Source organism: Lactuca serriola, chromosome 4, assembly GCF_051521515.1.
Source record: "Lactuca serriola cultivar US96UC23 chromosome 4, Lser_US96UC23_V15, whole genome shotgun sequence".
In the NCBI taxonomy this organism is placed as follows: domain Eukaryota; kingdom Viridiplantae; phylum Streptophyta; class Magnoliopsida; order Asterales; family Asteraceae; genus Lactuca; species Lactuca serriola.
The window spans coordinates 49,802,860-49,821,461 of NC_136411.1; the positions used below are offsets into that span (position 1 = coordinate 49,802,860).

Consider the following 18,602-nt stretch of genomic DNA (forward strand, 5'->3'; position numbering starts at 1 on the left):
TCTGTAATTACGAACATGTGTGCATGTTGTTGAAAGTCCTGATTTCAAATTCATCAATGGGATAAAGGCGTTTTGCATATAAAAGCCAACTACAGTTCTCAATTTCACAATATACCTCATAATGATTTTTGTTAGAATGTTTGGTCTTAAACTGAAACTTTTCTAAGGTTGCTTTAAGACTCAAAGCAAAAATTAGTTGTTGTTTGTTATCATATGTTTGACGAACAAACATATCATCATTTGGACCTAAACTGTGAAATGGTTGGGTTCAACAATAGGATCAGGACAATCAGGTATGGGAGGCATACCGTAAAATATGTCTGAAGCTTTTTTCTCGTGTGTGAACTCATCTTCTGACCATCCTTCATTTGACTCTTCACCGTCTGACAAAGTTTTGTCAGTCAGTCTTCCAAACTCATATAAATTTTTTTCTTCAACCGTATTCACTACCACTGTTTCTTCTTCTGGACACTCTTGAACATTATCAGATACAATGTTTTCAACATTGTATGCTACAACTTTCTCAACCGGTTATGTCTGTTCGACCAATCCCTGAAACACCTCTAAATACAAATGCACAATCTCCTTCATTTCAGAAATTACATTTCTGAGTTGATGAACATCTGCTTCATCTAAAATATTCATAACATACCCATGAATCGGGTGTTGAAATGACAATGATATATTACTATTGAACACATTAGCCTTACTTTTCACCAAATCAAACAATATTCGACAATCAAAATTTGGCGGAAGCAGTAAACCTAAGTTGTTAAACATTGGTCTAACGTAGGTGTTAATCTCATTACTTATCTACCAAAAACCCCCCAGTACATAAAATAACAAAACTCATATTTGTTTTTGAAAGTCAAATGAAAAGGAAGAAAAATAACACTTTGTGTGTAGCACCTGGTTTCTGGTATGTAAAATTTATCTAAGTATTCTGTATTTTAGCCTTGGACTCGGTGAGTTGTAGGCCCGACTCACCGAGTAGAGCCGGGATATTGAGCACGTTTAAGTTGGTGACTCGGCGAGTCAATATTCTGGACTCGGCGAGTCCCCGCTGTCTGATGAAACCCTAATTTCAAGGGTTTGCACCCTATTTAAACCACCATATGCGCCCCCAAGCTCTCCCCCTTCACTCTCAAAGCAACCTTAGCCAAACCCTAACCTTACCCTTTGTGATTTGAGTGTTTGTGTGTGTTTCTTTGAAGTTTTGAAGAAGAGAAGGAGGAAAGATCAAGGAGAAGGAGGAGAACAGAAGTTGTGAGCCCATTTCATAGATTTGTAAGGTAAAACTCGACCCCTTCTTCTGTTTCTATGGTTGAACCTCCATTAGAGCATCTTTAAGACTTTTTGGAACCATTTATTTGGCTTGGTTGTGGTTTAGAGGACTCCTTGGCTCGTTTAGCCTTCACATATGAGCTCTAGAAGCTCAGATCTACAACCTTTATGGGCCATTTTCATGAGCAAGCCTAGATCTACACTTCTAACCCCATTAAAGTCCTTAAATCACTTGTATGAGCATGCATGCATGTATAGTTGGAGACTTTACGTGTAAAATCAACCCTAGGAACCCAGATCTATGAATGGTATGTACTGGATTCAAGCAGAATCGAGTGTACAGTTTTTGCATGCATGTGACTCGGCGAGTCATTCTTCTGACTCGACGAGTCGAGTCGCGGGTCCTTGATTTTCCCCCTTTTTCGTGTATGCTAAGTAGCAGTGAGTCATGGGTGGACTCAGTGAGTCGGAAGCCGAACTCATCCATGGAAGGACTCGGCGATTCAATGCCCTGACTCGGCGAGTCCAAGGCAATCTTCTTACCTCAAGAACGGACTCGACGAGTTGTTCATACAACTCGGAGAGTCTCAGCATAGAGCGTTCTTCGAATGAAGATGAACTCGACGAGTTGTTCATACAACTCGGCGAGTAGGATGAAGGACTTTTGGACATCAGTTTGGAAGGAGAACTCATCGATTCAATGCCTAACTCGACGAGTGGAGTCAGGATTAAGGACGATCGAATGCGACGGGACTCGACGAGTTGGCAAGCCAACTCGGCGAGTCGGGTCAACTAGAAGTTCACTTTCACTTGGACTTTGACCTGGTCAAGGGTAAAAGAGTCATTCTACCCTAAGTACATCTAGCAGTGTTTGAATAAACGTTTTGTGGGAATTATAATCGGAGGATTTCCGGTACAGCAGCAGCAGCAGTAGACAGTCAGTTCCCGCTCTAATCAACAGCTACTTCGAGGTGAGTTACCTTCCAGTAGCGGTGGGTCTATGGCCACAGTGCCGGCCCACCAATAAGAGTTGTATGTTAGATGATTGTCTGTGTGATATTCATCTAGGGTTGCTACCTCCCGTGATATGTTTATGTGCTAGTATGATATGATGTTATGTGCTAGTGACAGTAGGGGAGATAGTCCCCAGATTACCGGTCGATAGGGCCGAAGGGGCGGTCATGCCTAGCCATGCTAGACAGATTATGTGATATGTGTTATGTGGTAGTGGTAGGGGGTGAAATAGTCCCCATCATCCGGTCGAGAGGACAGAAGGGGGAGACCAGCACCCATATATGCTAGTCAGTATCCGGTCGAGAGGACCGAAGGGGAGGCCAGCACCCATATATGCTAGTCAGTATCCCGTCGAGAGGACCAAAGGGGTAGGTCGGGCACCCAGATATGCCTGACAATATATGTATGTTATGTGGTTATATGGTATGTGGTACAGTGGAGGAACTCACTAAGCTTCGTGCTTACGGTTTTCAGTTGTTGTTTCAGGTACCTCTTCAGTCAAAGGGAAGGAGCCGGCGTGGTAGTGGCTCATCACACACACACACGCTCTTTGTTTTCCGTATTATGAGTCTTTCTGCGATTTGCACTCTGATATTATTATGTTTTACGTTTTGGGTTACGGCCACGAGACTTGTTTTATTAAATGTTATGATCGTATGATATTCTGTTACAAACGTTTTGCAAATCACTTAATTAAAATGAAATTTATGGTCCGTATTTTTGGGGTGTTACAAGTTGGTATTAGAGCCCTGGTTTGAGGGATTCGGACACACCTTCGGGGGTGTCTGGACTCAAATCGAGGGAATAAAAGAATTTTCTAAGAAAATGATTCCAAAAAAGGTAAATTAAAGAGTTTTGGAAAAAAGTACGAAGTGTGTGATGTGCGCGACCGGCCAAGCTCAAGTAAGTATTCCCCAAAGTACCCATACAAGTTTATGTTATGTTAAACAGTCTCAGTAGAACAGCATGCTAGAATAGGACTAAGGATCTAGGAGTGATGCCTTATGTGCCTACTTTATGTGCTTCAACTTATGAGAATTGCATGCTAGTATTGAGTAGATAATAGTAGGAAAGCTTAATTAGGTTATGCCTGGTAGTATGAGTGTAGCATTATATGCTAGTTCAGCTTCTCATTGTGAGGACATATTTGCTTGAGTAGTTTTCTTGCGTCCGAATGCTGCTTGCTTTGTGCTTTGTGGGACTCTGAGTGATGGGAGTTAGTCATTAGGTGAATACGTCATGTTACATGTTATCAGGGTTGAATAATCTCAGAGTGTTGGATTTGGCCCTATTGCGCAGCTCTTGTTTGAGTCTAACCGTTGTAGGGACGAGTATGTTACTCGAAGGATTATCTGAGCCTCATCACATGTAATGGTATTCAGGTAATGGCTAATTGGCACTACGAGGAAGCCTTCAGCAGCTGAGGACCGGTTTGGGTGGAGTCGGAGATTTTCCCTAGGGAAAGCCTAGAATGGGAATAACAGTGATTAGCAGTAATGAAAGGGATCTGGTGGAGTCGAGGCAGTCCTTGAAGAAGGTGCGGATAGATGTGGAAGGTAGTATGGGCCCGTACTACTGAAAGCAGAGGATTCGTACCTGAACAAAGGAAGGCCGAGACAAGACCGGAGAACTTGAAATAAATGTGATCCCTTTTGAGGTATCAGTATCACTAATGGTTGTCTGTGTGTATTGCGGAATGGTGGTACTACGTCAGAGGCTAGCGGGTGGCAGTTCTGGGGAGGGATCGGGTTCGGGATCAGGTTCCGAGCCAACAGATGAGAGGCTACGCGAGTTCATCGCGTCAGAGATCACCAGAGGCATCCTTAAGTCGACCCCCATCATTTTTTTGTCAATCAAGGAAGGGATAGTTGAGCTGATGGAGGACCGCCTCAGGGCGTTCAGGAGTGACATGGCATCTGGCCAGTCAGGATCTCGCACACTGTCCTTTAAGGACTTCAGGGGCAATGGTGCACCGGATTTTCACGGGGCGAAGGACCCCATAGCTGCCAAGCGATGGATTGCAGACATTGAGTCTGTATAGTTGACTAGCTTCTGCCCCGAGGGGTTGAGGGTGAGATTTGCAGCAGGGTGTTTACGAGATCGAGCTAGGGATTGGTGGGAGTCCGTTGGTGACTCGTTGGGAGCCTCGGCTGTCGAGGCTATGACCTGGTCGGACTTTGTGACCAGGTTCATGGCAGAGTTTGCGCCGGCTGTCGAGCTTCAGCAGCTGGCCAGGGAGTTTTTAGATATGAGGCAGACGACAGAGACTGTGGCGGAGATCACCGTCAAGTTCCGGGAGAGGGCGTTGTTGGTGCCCCAGTACGCGGGTGATGAGGATATGAGGAGGACCCGCTATCATGACATGCTACAAGCTGATACTCGGGAGCATATCAGTTTTTCAGCTTGCCCTACCCTGGACTCGATGATTGCCAGGGCAAGGGAGAGGGAGATAGATTTGGAGCACATTCGGAAGAGGAAGGCGGAAGAGGGGCATGTTATGGGGGCTTCGGGGAAGAAGCCCAAGGGACCAGATGCGGGGCCGAAAGGCCAACAGGGGCGAGGCCGCTGCAGGAAATACGGCAAGACGCATGAGGGAGCGTGCAAGTTGGGATCATCAGGCCGTTACAAGTGCGGAAAGGCATGGCACTTCAGTCGGGATTGTACCGCCCCTACACCTGTGATACAGACGTCTGAGTTGCTATGTTTCCATTGCAACCAGAGGGGCCACAAGAAGGCCAATTGCCCCCAGTTGACAGCAGCAGCGCTAGTGAAGGCGCCAACTCCAGCGACCCTGCGGATCACTGATGGCCGGCGGGGCAAGGCAGAGGCTCCATTGGTGAGGAGCTGGGCATTTCATCTAACTACCGAGGAGGCACGCGCCACGCCCGATGTGGTGACGGGTATGATTCTTTCCCTCTATTTTATTTATATGATGTTATGTTATTGATATGTGCTCTGTGTATATGCATTAGGATCGTTCCATGTGAACGGTATCCCTGTTCAGGTGTTGTTTGACTCGGGTGCCACCCGATCGTTTGTCTCTCTTGCACTTAGCAAGAAGTTTACTGAGTCCGCAGGCATGTTGGATTGCCCTTTAGAAGTAGAGATTGTCGATGATCGATCGGTGCGGGCATCAGCGATGTTCAGAGATTTTGTTCTGAGGTTATTTGAGGAGCGCTACTTGGTGGATTTGGTTCCCATTCTGTTGCGTGGGAACAAAGTGATTATAGGAATGGATTGGTTGAGCCCTAATGGGGCGGTGATAGATTGCACACAGCAGCTATTGCGGATCAGGACCCCAAGTGGGGGAGAGTTGGTGATCCACGGAGAGGGGCCACCGCGTGGACCCACAGTATGTTCAGCAGCGAGGGCCAGGCGCTACCTTCAGCAGGGTTGCGCAGGATATGTCGCGTATGTTATGGGTACCCGGGAGGCGGGTAAGGCGACGGTGAGCGAGGTCTCGCTGGTGCGAGACTATGCAGATGTGTTCCCGGAGGAGCTTCCTAGGATACCTCCGGAGTGACAGGTAGAGTTCAGGATAGACCTAGTTCCTGGTGCGGCTCTGATAGCCAAGGCACCCTATCGGTTGGCTCCTCCCGAGATGCAGGAGTTGTCTACGCAGCTGCAGGAGCTGCTAGACAAGGGATTTATTCGACCAAGCAGTTCACCCTGGGGAGCCCCAATCCTGTTTGTGAAGAAGAAGGACGGGTCGCATCGGATGTGTATAGATTACCGGGAGCTGAATAAGGTAAAGGTGAAGAACCGTTACCCACTCCCGAGGATTGATGACCTCTTTGATCAATTACAGGGAGCATCTTGGTTCTCCAAGATCGATTTGTGATCAGACTATCATCAGATGAGGGTCAGGGAGAAGGATGTGCAGAAGACCGCGTTTCGGACGCGTTATGGCCATTATGAGTTCGTGGTGATGCCGTTTGGGCTCACCAATGCTCCTGCCGCGTTCATGGACCTCATGAATCGCGTGTGCAGACCGATGCTGGATCGGTCAGCATCGGTTTGTGATAGTTTTCATTGACGACATCTTGGTTTATTCCAAGACGCAGGAGGAGCATGAGGATCACCTGCAGGAAGTGTTGGAGACCTTGAGGAGGGAGAGCTTGTACGCCAAGTTCTCCAAATGTGAGTTTTGGTTGCGCGAGGTGCAGTTTCTTGAGCACTTTGTCAACCAGAACGGGGATTTTCAGTAGACCCGGCCAGGTGGAGGCCATGATGAGATGGGAGATTCTGAAGTCTCCATTCGAGATTCGGAGTTTCCTGGGATTAGCGGGCTACTATCGGAGATTCATTCAGGACTTCTCCAAGATAGTCGTACCCCTGACACGGTTAACCAAGAAAGTCGTGGTCTTTCGATGGGGGCCTGATCAGCAGGCAGCGTTTGAGTTTCTGAGGCAGAGATTGTGTGAGGCGCCAATCTTAGCCATGCCAGAGGGCGTAGAGGATTTTGTGGTATACTATGACACGTCTATTTCAGGTTTGGGCGCGGTATTGATGCAGAGAGGGCATGTCATTGCTTATGCCTCGAGGCAGCTGAAGCCTCACGAGGCGAATTATCCACCGCACGATTTAGAGTTGGGGGTGGTGGTCTTCGCCCTCAAGATTTGGCGACATTACCTCTACGGGGTTCGATGTACCATTTACACAAACCACAAGAGTTTGAGGTACCTCATGGATCAGCCGAATCTGAACATGAGACAGCGTCGGTGGTTGGACGTGGTGAAGGATTATGATTGCGAGATCCTTTATCACCCGGGGAAGGCCAATGTGGTGGCCGATGCGCTTAGCCGTAAGGCGGCACCGAACAGGGATGTGTGTATGAGGATGACGGTGGTGACTCCATTGTTAGGGCAGATTCGGGCAGCTCAGCAGGAGGCTATGAAGGAGGAGCATCGGAAGGGCGAGCGGATAGTGGGTCAAGTCACCTCCTTCGATTATGATAGCCGAGGATTATTAACACTACACCGTAGGGTGTGGGTGCCGTATCTCGGAGGCGTGCGCCAGATCTTGATGGAGGAGGCGCACAAATCCCGGTTCTCCATTCATCCAGGGATGACGAAGATGTATAGGGATCTTCATCTGGACTATTGGCGGCGCTGCATGAAGCGGGATGTGGATTGGTACGTCGAGCGGTGCTTGACCTACAGGAAGTTCAAGGCCGAGCATCAGAGACCGCACGACAAGATGCAGCCGTTGGATATCCCGTTATGGAAATGGGAAGATATTGCGATGGATTTTATCACAAAGCTTCCCAGGACTGCGCGAGGAGTAGATTCGATTTGGGTCATCGTGGATCGATTGACCAAGAGCGCCCATTTTATTCTGATCCACGAAAGTATCTTGGCCGAAAAGTTGGCCGACATCTATATCAGGGAGATAGTGGCGTGACACGGGGTGCCGGTATTAGTGATTTCAGATAGGGATGTGCGTTTCACTTCCAGGTTTTGGAAGAAGTTTCATGATGAGTTGGGCACTCGTCTGCATTTTAGCACCGCCTTTCACCCGCAGACGGATGGTCAAAGCGAGCGGACCATCCAGACTCTGGAGGATATGTTACGGGCGTGTGTGCTGGACTTTGGTGGTAGCTGGGATACCTATCATTCCTTGGCGGAGTTCTCGTACAACAACAGCTACCACGCGAGTATTGACCGTCCTCCATTCGAGATGTTGTACGGACGGAGGTGCAGGATCCCAATATGTTGGGGTGAAGTTGGCCAGAGGGTCATGGGGAGCACATAAATAGTGTTCAAGACGACCGAGAGGATTCAGCAGGTTCGGAGCAGGCTTCAGACTGCTCAGAGTCGGCAGAAAAGTTACGCCGACGGTCGAGGATATGGTTCTCCTGAAGGTGTCGCCTTGGAAGGGCGTCATTCGATTCAGGAAGCGGGGCAAGTTGGGCCCGATATATATTGGACCGTTCAGGGTTGTAGCCCAGGTGGGCAAGGTGGCATATAGGCTGGATCTGCCATCCGAACTCGGTTAGATCCATAGCACCTTCCATGTCTCTCAGTTGCAGAAGTGCCTAGTGGATGACTCAGCGGTAGTGCCGTTAGAAGATATTCAGGTTGATGACAGCCTGAATTACATTGAGTGCCCAGTCGCAATCCTCGACCGGAAGTCGAAGGATCTGAGGAATAAGAGGGTGGAATTAGTGAAGGTGCAATGGCAGCACCGGAAGGGTTCGGAGTGGACTTGGGAGCCGGTGGAAGAAATCATGGAGCATTACCCTGAGCTGTTTTAGGATCGAGCAGCAGACTTCAAGGACGAATTCTAAAATAAGTGGGGGAAATTTGTAGCACCTGGTTCCTGGTATGTAAAATTTATCTAAGTATTCTGTATTTTAGCCTTGGACTCGGCAAGTTGTAGGCCCGACTCACCGAGTAGATCCGGGATATTGAGCACGTTTAAGTTGGCGACTCGGCGAGTCCCCGCTGTCTGATGAAACCCTAATTTCAAGGGTTTGCACCCTATTTAAACCACCATATGCGCCCCCAAGCTCTCCCCCTTCACTCTCAGAGCAACCTTAGCCAAACCCTAACCTTCCCCTTTGTGATTTGAGTGTTTGTGTGTGTTTCTTTGAAGTTTTGAAGAAGAGAAGGAGGAAAGATCAAGGAGAAGGAGGAGAACAGAAGTTGTGAGCCCATTTCAGAGATTTGTAAGGTAAAACTCGACCCCTTCTTATGTTTCTATGGTTGAACCTCCATTAGAGCATTTTTAAGACTTTTTGGAACCATTTATTTGGCTTGGTTGTGGTTTAGAGGACTCCTTGGTTCGTTTAGCCTTCAGATCTGACCACATCTGAGCTCTAAAAGCTCAAATCTACAACCTTTATGGGCCATTTTCATGAGCAAGCCTAGATCTACACTTCTAACCCCATTAAAGTCCTTAAATCACTTGTATAAGCATGCATGCACGTAAAGTTGGAGACTTTATGTGTAAAATCAACCCTAGGAACCCAAATCTATGAATGGTAGATAATCACCTCAAATAATTCTCACGTCAGTACTCTGAAAGTTTTAGGTTCAAAAATTGACCATGAATCAAGCAATTTGTTGTCTTATAGGCGAAAGGATGCTTAAGAACAGACATTTCAATGTTTTTGTGTATGTTTTCATAAAGTTGGATAAAAAAATACATACATATACTGGTGTTAGGGGCGTTGGGGTGTCTGGCTTTACATTTATGTAACAACGTAAATTTTCAAACAAATTTTTCATTTCAAAATAAAGTATTTTCATTCAAAACAAGGCATAAACATTCCAAGGGTCATGTCAGAATACAAATCATATGAATCCCAAGATCACAAAACATCTATCAGTGTGTACAGATCACGCCGGCGCCTTCCCACGGACCTCGCTAGTACCTGAAACACATACACAACAACTGTAAGCATAAATGCTTAGTGAGTTCCCCAAAATACAACTTACGCACATACGCCTTTCCAGGCCCTGACCTCCCGGTCCATGTGTCTCAGGGGACTTCCGTCCCTGCTGGGTAAACCTTCCGGTCCTACCCACGCCAACCTTACGGTCCAGATTACACGCCTTCCGGCCCATAACATAATGCCTTCCGGGCCACATAAACATGCATAGCACGCATAACAATTATCTTATCACATATAGCACATATATCACATATCATATCCGACCTTCCGGTCACACAGTCAAACCCTTCCGGGTACGGTATAGTGAGAAGACTCACCTCGTGAATATCGAAAGCTAGCAAATCCCGAAGTCACTCGTGCTCGATCCGCCGAGCTACAATCTCCCTATAACACCATACATCTCTTATTAACACTTTTATCTTCTAAGTTTGACTATCCCTAAGAAGTCAAACATAGGTCAACTCTGGTCAACGGTCAACGGTCAACTTGACCAGACTCGGCGAGCGCTAGGGCGACTCGGCGAGTCTAGACGTCCTCACCAATTCTCTAAGATTCCCTTTCTACACGTCGAGTATCTCCCCTGACTCGACGAGTTCCTCCTGGAAGAATCGCGGGGCCACCCCGACTCAACTCGCCGAGTCTGAAGAACAACTCGGCGAGTCCCAGTTCTACTCAGACCACCTGTTAACCCTCTCTAACTCGCCCTGACTCACCGATCCAACCCATAACCCGGACAGGACCATTCTAAGGCAATCTTCAAGCTACTCGCCGAGTTTGTTCATCGGACTCGGCGAGTCCATGCCATGCAACCGCTCAAACTGCTTTCTAAGGTCAGATCTGCTCCGGCAGTTCATAGGTCTGGCCTTCCTAGACTGGTTCATCACGTAAAGTCCTTATTTCGGTGCTCATAATACACCCCATGACTCATAATTGACGTTTTGACCTAAGGCATAAGGATTCCAATCCAAAACCTCCATTGATTCCCGAAAAGCTCAGGCATGGGACACTCTGGACTTCCAAGGGTCCCAATATAGGGTTCCAATCGCTTGGGGGACTAAGGAAACACTGAATCTAGCCACAAAAGGGTTCAATAAACCCTAAATCCATATACACATCAACATAGAAGGGATCAACTCGAAAATATTACCTGAATAACGTTGCTCTGTGTCCCCAACCCTCAGAATATGGCTTCTCCTGTTGTTCACTTAACCAAGCCTCCTCCTCCTTGCAAAATAACACTTCCAAGATCAATAATGGTCTTCTACCTTGCTCCAGATGCTCACAATCGAATTAGGGTTTCACTCAAAGGACTAGGGTGAACAATGACGGCCATAAGGCCCCTTATATATGTCCCAAACCTGGGAAGTTAGGGTTTCGCTAAACAGCGCGGACTCGCCGAGTCCAGTCGCGAACCCGCGACCAGATCCGCGATCCTACTCGGCGAGTCTGAGCTCCAACTCGCCGAGTCCCCTCTTAAAACACCCAAAATCATAAATATAACAATACCTGGAATTCCGGGCTGTTACAATTTAAATGGAAGTTTGTGTGTGGAGTTTTTACGAACAGTTGGTGGGCTTGAGCTTAAAGATATGTTTTTTTAACAGAGGGGACAGTAGGAGCAAGATAAGGGAAAGAGTTGGTGGGAATTACTCCACGGTCCAATAGAACAACTTCCCTTCTAGAAATTTCAATAATAGAAGAAGATATTTCATCAAGGTATATTTTCTTTCCTTCACAAGATTTATATACTTGTAATTGGTCCTGAATTCAAACAAAGTTGTGTCAGGTCATTAAAAGAATTAACTTGCCTTGAAAGCAAATGAATCAAAGATGGAAACCTAACATAAATACAAACTTAACAATTGTATGTCTTCAGAGATTTTCAGATGGTTCATGACGTACATATAATAAGAAAACATTGCATGCGACTTGGCGAGTCATTCTTCTGACTCGGCGAGTCGAGTCGCGAGTCCCTGATTTTCCCCCTTTTTCGTGTATGTTGAGTAGCAGTGAGTCATGGGTGGAATCAGTGAGTCGGAAGCCGGACTCATCCATGGAAGGACTCGGCGAGTCAATGCCCTGACTCAGCGAGTCCAAGGCAATCTTCTTACCTCAAGAACGGACTCAACGAGTTGTTCATACAACTCGGCGAGTCTCAGCATAGAGTGTTCTTCGGATGAAGATGAACTCGACGAGTTGTTCATACAACTCGGCGGGTAGGATGAAGGACTTTTGGACATCAGTTTGGAAGGAGAACTCGTCGATTCAATGCCTAACTCGACGGGTAGAGTCGGGATTAAGGACGATCGAATAGGACGGGACTCGACGAGTTGGCAAGCCAACTCGGCGAGTCGGGTCAATTGGAAGTTGAATTTGACTTGGACTTTGACCTGGTCAAGGGTAAAAGAGTCATTCTACCCTCAGTACATCTAGTAGTGTTTGACTGAACGTTTTGTGGGAATTATAGCCGGAGGATTTCCGGGACAGCAGCAGCAACAATAGACAGTCAGTTCCCGCTCTAATCAACAGCTACTTCGAGGTGAGTTACCTTCCAGTAGCGGTGGGTCTATGGCCACAATGTCGGCCCACCAGTAGGAGTTGTATGTTAGATGATTGTCTCTGTGATATTCATCTAGGGTTGCTACTACCTGTGATATGTTTATGTGCTAGTATGATATGATGTTATGTGCTAGTAACAGTAGGGGAGATAGTCCCCAGATTACCGGTCGATAGGGCCGAAGGGGCGGTCATGCCTAGCCGTGCTAGACAGATTATGTGATATGTGTTATGTGGTAGTGGTAGGGGTGAAATAGTCCCCATTATCCGGTCGAGAGGACAGAAGGGGGAGACCAGCACCCATATATGCTAGTCAGTATCCGGTCGAGAGGACCGAAGGGGAGGCCAGCACCTATATATGTTAGTCGGTATCCCGTCGAGAGGACCGAAGGGGTAGGTCGGGCACCCAGATATGCCTGACAATATATGTATGTTATGTGGTTATATGGTATGTGGTACAGTGGAGGAACTCACTAAGCTTCATGCTTACGGTTTTTAGTTGTTGTTTCAGGTACCTCTTCAGTCAAGGGGAAGAAGCTGGCGCGGTAGCGGCTCATCACACACACACGCTCTTTGTTTTCCGCACTATGAGTCTTTCTTGGATTTGCACTCTGATATTATTATGTTTTACGTTTTGGGTTACGGCCACGAGACATGTTTTATTAAATGTTATGATCATATGATATTTTGTTACAAACGTTTTGCAAATCACTTAATTAAAATGAAATTTTTGGTCCGTATTTTTGGGGTGTTACATTGTGTATCAAAAAATGAAAAACGAAACTGATCTATTTACAAAACTCACTTTTGTTTTTGAAAAATTCGTTCCAACCACCCATTCCGCGGAGACATTACTCTATCCGCGGAGCTCCTCGTCAACATCTCCGTGGAGGAATTTATGACATCGAAACAACTCACTCCTCGGAGGTTTTATTGAATCCGCAGAGGGCCTACGCGGAACAACCTTGTAACCTTTAAAAAATGTGAGTTTCGAGTGGTCTGCGGAGATGACTTCATTCCGCGGAGGTCCTCCACGGAATGTATGTCTATAGCTGGAAAATTCTTGTTTTATGCCTAAATTTAGAAATTCACCCCAATTTTTTTGTCTATTTCGGGTATTTTCCTTTGATTATATTATATAAAAGTTTCTATTGACCCTATAGAAATAGAAGACTATTAGTATTCTAAACTTGAGTCGAAGAAATTCAAGAATTTTTGAAATTCTATATTATTACTAGGTGTAAGACCCGTGTATTACACGAGTTTTGGTAAGTTTTGGTAACCATAAAGAACATGTTCATAAAAAAAATAAGTAACGACTGAGCTTGTGACATTTGTTACACTGTATGGACTATTTATATAACTTGCTCTTAATTAATCTATACTAATAAAATTAATTAATATGAACTCACAATTGGAATGTATTATATACATTAATATACATATACATTAATTAATATATTAATAGAAGGAAAAATTTATATATAGAAAGTTATTATGTATATTAACTAATATATTTATAAAATTAATTAGTATGCGGTGACATTTAATAGGTAGAATTTGAATAAAAAAACACTATAAAATGACAAATCTTCTTCTACTATAATAAATAAATATTTTGACACTTGTCATTTTGTGATATTATTTAAATAAATAATATTCACATGTCAATTTATGATTTTTTTTTTAAGTTTTAAAATTAAAAAGCCACATAATCTTATATTTATATATGTAAAGTATCAAACGTAATAAATATTATAATAAATTGCAATTAATATGTTTTTTACATTCTTTATTTCAAAATTTTATTTTAAAATTTTTAATATTTTATTTTTTTTAATCGACCCGTATAATACACGAGTTTTATACCTAGTGGATATTAAATAATTCAAAAAAAATCTAGAAAATGAAAAGTATTAAAATGAAAGAGAATATGACATGTGACAAAATTATTCTTATTTATTAGTATAGATTCGGAGTGGGTTGAGGGTTTAAGTACTTTTATATACCTGTAAAATTAAAAATAATTTAGAAGTAGGTTAAATTTTTTGTTTAAAAAAAAGAATAGAATATCATTAAATTTCAATAAAGTTACATATATGTTTGGTAAAAGGGCTTCTAACACAGCGGTATCAGGTGGTGCCCTCCTTCTTTGAGGTCGAGCGTTCTAGTCTCGCCGTTAACATAGGTAGAATTAGGTGTTAGTTTAGGTATAAATTATATATTTAATTTTGTCGGTTCAAAAAATAAATTAAGAAATTTTTAGAGATTCTCTAAAACATATTTGTAATGTAATTCGAGAATGTCTAATTAATTTTCCTAGAAATAGTTCAACACATGATAGTTTTAAAGAATAATGAATAATAGTCTAGAAGGTCGGACTTTCTTATAAACTAGATGCGTTCTCCCGTGTTGCAGGGGTTGGAAGGTGTTGCTTTTGTATTCAAGTATAGAACATTGTCTTAGTTGGTAGTATAGTCAAGTATATTGCTATTCTCTACAATTCGCCCTTTTACAATTTTGATGCTTAAAATAATAAAAATAAAGGACATTAAGCTAAACATTAAAATGAAAATATATTGCCCTATTTTAGTGTTTTATTCTAAGATATGCAAAAAACCCACTTAGCATCGGTCCAATGAAGCACATTTGGATGAACCCGGTTCAACTCTTCATGTTTCGGTTCCACACGCATAAACGGGTCCGGAGGGAAAAGAGGTAATATATGGTTTAGAAAAAAAGTATTTATACAAATAGCAACATAGCACACATAGGGGTTGTTCGTAGAGGCTTAACTGAGTTGCAACTGTGCCATTAGCTTCGTCACATGACTGAAAGATATCATCCACAAAATATGAATGTTTCGTTATGTAATATAAATCTTGATATTATTTCTTACCGATAACTCATTTCGTACCTGAATGTGAAGATAACATAAATCAAGATCTATTTCAGCCAACAAAGCATGTCAGATATGAAAATCAGGGGCGGATCCAAGGGGATCCCGGGGTAGCCCGAGATACCCTTCAAATTTTTTTCGGTAGTGTAATTTTTGTTTACGTATCCCTAAAAAAATCGGTATAGTGTATATATACGCATCCCTCCACTTATAAACACAAACAAACAGTTGGTCTGCTGGTTAAGACGTTGACTTATTCAAGCAAAGGTCTCGAGTTCTATTCTCGCTTCTTTATTTATTTTTGTTTTATTTTCCTAGCTATTTTATCCTACATCGCTAAACACATGTAAACTCAACCATTTTTTTCTATTATATAAACCTGTTATGTTCATGCTTTATTTGATATCTACTTTAAGTCCCACATCGATTCAAGTATCAAAATATACTTCAACTTCATGTTTATATAACAAGACTTGAGGTTAGCTAAGGATTCGATTAAGATTTGGGTTTAAAACCGAAACCGAACCCGGGAAACCCAAGTACCCCAGGAAAAAATTAGGTTACCCTAAAAAAAATTGGGATACTCCTTTACTTTGATCCTGGCTCCGCCACTGATGAAAATACTCTTCAGTGTTAACCATCATTAGGAGCCAGATCGTCCAAACTTATAACATGCATGCCCTAAAATAACTACCTGCAAAATTTAGTGAGGAAATCAAAATATGTTAAATGTTAGAAAATAGATTCGTGAGACTTGAGTGGATTTCTTCAAAAAAATCAGGGACCTAAAAAATCATTATTAAACAAATACTTACATTCATCTAAAACTAAGTGTAGGAATCCAATACAAAAATGGACATTTCGAGCAACAAATTCAATTGACCTTGTTCTTGTGACCGGTTAATTCTAATTAACACCTTCATCTCCCCAACCATCCATGATCCCTACACCAGAAACAGGAGAATTGTTCGAACATCAATATTAAAACTTAAAGTAATGAAGATTAAGAGTAGAACCGAGAAACGAGAACCGGCCCGGGGTCCAAAAAACGTAACCACATTCGATCCGGTCCGGTTCATCAGTCTTATCCGGTCCAAAAACTAATAGAAAGAAAACCCATCAGTTTTCGTCCTTCAAGTGAGAACATAAATGTGTCACTGATTTATGAAGCCAACTCATAGGCCATCTAAGTCCCTCCTTTACTTCTTCTAGGCGAGAAGGCGTCTTCATAACAGAAATTGATTGCTATCAAACTTCAAAGTAAAATCCATCGCATCACTATTTATTGATTATAATTTATAATTTAGATAGATATGGATAATTACCTTTTTGCCCTTGTTAACCAACATTCTTTTGTACAGAAGCAACTGTAGTTCCATTTTGTTTTCGTAGACATGAGGAGGTATTGCAGTTTCAATTAAATCTTCAATGGTCAGTGCTCCTTCTATCAGGTTCAATGTTCTTAATATGTTTTCTATGCTAATTGTGGTGATAAATCCTATAAAATCAACATCATTGTAACATTTCCTATAACTTTATCATGGAGTAAAATCAAAATCAAATTGTGTTTATAGACAGAATACTTATAACTAAGCATTATCCAGAAATCAGACATAACTGAAAATCATAATGAAACTTATTAACCCCTTTCCAAGTAGAAGAATTATGTGAACCAATACAATGTGAGACAGATCATCATCAGAGGTTAAAGGCCCAATAAGCATGACATAGTTTCACAGTAGATAATCTTCTAATCTAGGTGCCTTCTTCAATTTGATAAATTGATGATTAGGAAGGCATGTGAGAACCTGCACATAAAGAGATCGACTCATACTAATCTTATTATTAACAAAATATAACTCTTTAACTAACATGAATCCCTAAGAAGATCAAGAAAAGATTAATCTATTCAAACATTTGTTTATGTAGAATTATAAGGAATGATAGGTAAATGTTTTTCAATATTATCATACTCACCAAACAGTCCATCACCAATCACTTCCAATTCCATAACTAATAATACCCTCTCTATTCACAACTTCCCTTCACTAAACTTTTTTTAAAAAAATAGGAATCATAAATAAAATCAAAAGTCAATCAAAAACTAAAATTAAAATGAATCACCAACCTCTACACTGTCAAAAACAAATTGCCAACATCTAAAAAGATCGGGAAGGTTTATCGAGAAGGATTAGGAAGGTTTATCGGTGAGGGCAACGACCAAGCTGTCGATCGGGACGCCATGTAAAATCGTGGAGTTCTCGATGACTTAGCCACCGTCGATCAATAAAGGCAAGCAAAGGTTGACAGAGGAGGGGGTGCGGTGGAGATCGACCTGATAAGGAAGAAACTGAACATCAATTAGGAGTTTTCGTGGGTGGAACAGGGAAGAAGAGAGATAGAGAGCATAGGAAGGAAGTCATGAGAGGGTAGTTTGGAAAAGCAGACTGCGACATGAATGGATTTTTGGGGCGGTGGGTGCTCACATGTACAGAACACGTATCACTTCGAAAGGAAGTGGTGGATCACACCTGGTAACCCTGCTGGTAAGCGTGGTAGATAACCAACCCACATGTCCACCAACAATCCATATAATGACACAAAAACACAAATCAAAAAAGAGATCGCAATTGAACATATCTCATTAAAAATGACTATTTTTGCCAAATCTTTAGCAAATTTTCTGTAACTAAGGAACAATAACTTTAATATATATATATATATATATATATATATATATATATATATATATTAGCCGTTTACCCGCGCCAAGCGACGGGTGTCAATAGTTTTTTCAGAAATTAGTTTATAAAGAAAGATTAGTTCTTTTGCACAAATAGTTTGGTGTTTACATCATTGTCCATAATATTCAATACGGTAGACCTTGAACTTTTTTCAATCTATGCATCAATAAATAAATAAATAAATAAATAAATAAATATATATATATATATATATATATATATATATATATATATATATATATATATGATTGTTGTTCTTTATTTTTTTAATTGAAAAATAGCCCTAATTAGCCATTTGTGGTCTTTTATTTGAAAATAACAAATATCAAAATATCTCAATTGCTTTTAAATTTTTGTGTATCCGTTAGAATATCAATTTATCTATCATTTTCACAACATCTTAGATTGTCCATTATCGTCGGCTCAACAACCAAACCTTAAAGAAACTATGTTACAATGGAAACTGAATTAAAGTTTTTTTTTTTTTACTTTTTCGGTTTAAATGATCAACTCGGTAAAAATATTTACTTTTTCGCTTAACTCATGTTTTTTCCACAAACGGTAATAATTAATTTTTTTATTTTATACAGTATGCTTATGTTTAGATTTTACACTTTTAAGGTTTAATGTTGTTAGAAAAAACTTGATAGTTGCCATAAAATAGGTGAATTTGGTTATTATTAATTAGTATTTGTAAATATGAAAT

General features: G+C 42.2%; 1 long non-coding RNA gene across 7 annotated transcripts; it reads right to left on the reverse strand.

Annotated features, from left to right (window-relative positions):
- Positions 1-14,719: 14,719 nt before the first annotated feature.
- Positions 14,720-17,719, reverse strand: LOC145101535 (uncharacterized). Of its 7 annotated transcripts, none has more exons than XR_013705698.1 (5): positions 17,281-17,719; positions 16,478-16,960; positions 15,968-16,405; positions 15,171-15,846; positions 14,720-15,084 (listed from the first exon to the last, which is right to left on the reverse strand). It is a non-coding gene; the product is annotated as an uncharacterized LOC145101535 (long non-coding RNA). The 7 variants fall into 7 exon arrangements; XR_013705703.1 differs by adding an exon at positions 17,130-17,200 and having other exon boundaries at positions 14,720-15,846; positions 17,281-17,718; XR_013705702.1 differs by adding an exon at positions 17,130-17,205 and having other exon boundaries at positions 14,720-15,846; positions 17,281-17,718.
- Between the last annotated feature and the right edge of the window lie 883 nt (positions 17,720-18,602).